The following is a 2,681-nucleotide window of genomic DNA, read 5'->3' as shown; positions in this document are numbered from 1 at the left end:
TTTCCACACACATCAATAGAAAAATCACTTACTGTTAACATGTGCTCACGTGTGTTTGCAAGTGCGTCAGCGCCTGTGTGTTCCCCCCGATGGGAAATGGGAAATTCCCACTTGTCAAAATGGGCCACTTAACATTTCTGACAAAGCACAGACCTTGCTTCGCCCCCTCTCTCGTTCTCGCTCCTTCACCAGTATTGACTTGGCTTTGCCATTCACCTTAAATGTTGGTACGGTAACTGCATGTTTCGTTAGAACTCATTTACCAGCATTGATCGGACTTGTGATTTTTGACCCTCACCCCCCTCACACACACACACACACACACACACACACACACACATACACACACACACACACCATTGGCCCCTGACCCCTTCCAAAGCAAGGCGGTGATTACCCTGGAAATTGTAATGTGGTAGCAGGACATCATAGCTCCACCACGCACAGACCATAATAGTTCTGTGGCTAGACATTCTATCTGGTTTCCTAAGTGATTATTTTCTGTTTTGGATTGTCAACGATATTGCTGTCATTTCAGACACCTCTGCCCGGTTCAGAACTCTATCATACTACTTACACTAGTCAGAATGCTTGAAGTGTTAACTAGAGTATGCTAATCTAATGCCGATGAACGTTTTGTGACTCTCCGACATCAAATTCAGCCTCAATTCTAATCAATGCAGCCCATACTGCTTATGCTATCAAACAAGAGAAAATTCACTATTTCTACCGATACTTCCTACCACTGGTCAGTGTGATCGCCGCCTTATTGGTCCCGAGCAGTATGTACTTCATATTCTTTTCACATCAACAAATCGAGTGTGGCTGTCCACAAGTGCAATTTCCTCCCCACCCCACCCCTCCCCACTCACTGGATGTTGGTAGATAACTCACCCCGAACCCAGCTACAGTCCATGTGTAAATATGTATATTTTAAAAATTGTCGGTGGCAGGGAATTGATAACTAGGGATAAATTATATTCGTTATGTTTGTTGGGCTTTAAGTTTTCTTGGTTTTTTTCTGTTTGTTTTTGTTATTGTTTTTTTTTTCTTGAAAATGGATTTTGTAAAGGCTTGAGACTTCATTTTGCCATTCTTAAGCAAAGAGCTCATGTGGGTGGGACTACTCGCCATTGTCTTATAGAGATGATTCAAAATGAATTAAACACACTTTGTGAAGTGAGACGGCCTTTGTGGTGTTCTGTTTTATGAATACAGTGTTTAACCAGTAGGTGGACATGCACGCACACACACAAACACACACACACACATTCACACACACACACACACAGGAGATCACAGGGGGAGAGAACATAGGAGAACAATCACTCATACACACCTACGTACATACACACACTTACACATGCGCGTGCGCACACACACACACACACACACACACACATACACACACACACACACACACACACACACACACACACACACACACACACACACACACACACACACACTGTCTGGTTTAAAAAGATAGGGTGAGTTTCTCAGACTCCTACTAGGATGAGAAACAAAATGGTGGTGTAGAACCACCTGACAGGTATCAGGAAGTCTTTGTTTTTCTGCGTGTTCATTTTCAAGGAAGTCAGCTTCAGCACCAATCACATCACTTCCACACACTCTCTCTCTCTCTCACACACACACACACACACACACACACACACACACACACACACACACACACACACACACACATATATATATATATATATATGCAATTACAGAAGTCATGTCTTTTCCTTTGATGAGCAGCCGACACCAAGATACAATATAAGTAGATCACAGGAACTTATGAGACCAGGACTTATATGAAAAAAAAATGAGATTTTGGCAGGAACATAATAACTGGAGTAATAAGACAGGTGCAGTACCTTCCCTCCTCCACCACCACACACACACACACACACACACACAGTACAGAGATGTAGAGGCATTTCTCAGGAGTGAAACTTGTTCAGACAAGGGCATGTCCCATGTCCCTCTCCCCTGGGTCCCCCATTAGGGATCTCCCAGACAGATTTCATTAGCGCACAGTCTGAGCCAATTAAACCCACAGCCCCAGTCTAGCTCTGATTAATACCTTCATGGTGCTCGCCAGTCCCAGAGCTAGACAAGGGCGCGCGCACGCACACACGCACACACACACACACGCACACACACACACACACACACACACACACACACACACACACCTGCACACACACACACACACACACACACACACACACACACACACACTCACACACACACTCAGCATACACAGATAGAAAGAGAGATCACATGCCATAAACCACACACATGCATAGTTCAGTCCCTTAGGGACATGACATTCACATTTACACACACACACACACACACACACACACACACACACACACACACACACATACATACACACTCAGTGCCTGGGCCAGACATTATTCTGATAGTTCCCTGGGCAGGTGCTAGCACTTGGCCATGCTCTGCACTATATATCATCTCTGGCCTTCTGTTGAGTGTTAATTATCCCTGTTCCTGAGAAATGCCTTCCATCATTACAGTGTCACATTTTATACAGCATTGCATTGATACTGAATGTGAACAAGGTTACCCTGTGTTCCCTAGCTGTGTTCATCTCACCCGAAATGAAGGCAGCAATTACTCTCAGGTGAAAGAGAAACACACCCAGA

The 2,681-nt window shown here is 44.4% G+C and overlaps 1 protein-coding gene across 1 annotated transcript in view; it reads left to right on the top strand.

Annotated features, from left to right (window-relative positions):
- LOC134062018 (inactive dipeptidyl peptidase 10-like) overlaps nucleotides 1-1,183 on the top strand; it is a 107,659-nt gene extending 106,476 nt beyond the window's left edge. Inside the window, exon 28 of the mRNA XM_062517891.1 lies at nucleotides 1-1,183. This exon is cut by the window's left edge and continues 744 nt beyond it. The gene's annotated coding sequence lies outside the window, so the exon portion shown is untranslated.
- Nucleotides 1,184-2,681: the final 1,498 nt, after the last annotated feature.

The sequence above is a fragment of the Sardina pilchardus genome, chromosome 17, assembly GCF_963854185.1.
Source record: "Sardina pilchardus chromosome 17, fSarPil1.1, whole genome shotgun sequence".
Taxonomy (NCBI): domain Eukaryota; kingdom Metazoa; phylum Chordata; class Actinopteri; order Clupeiformes; family Clupeidae; genus Sardina; species Sardina pilchardus.
The sequence above is the reverse complement of the archived record's forward strand: the minus strand, read 5'-3'. Positions and strand labels throughout refer to the sequence as shown.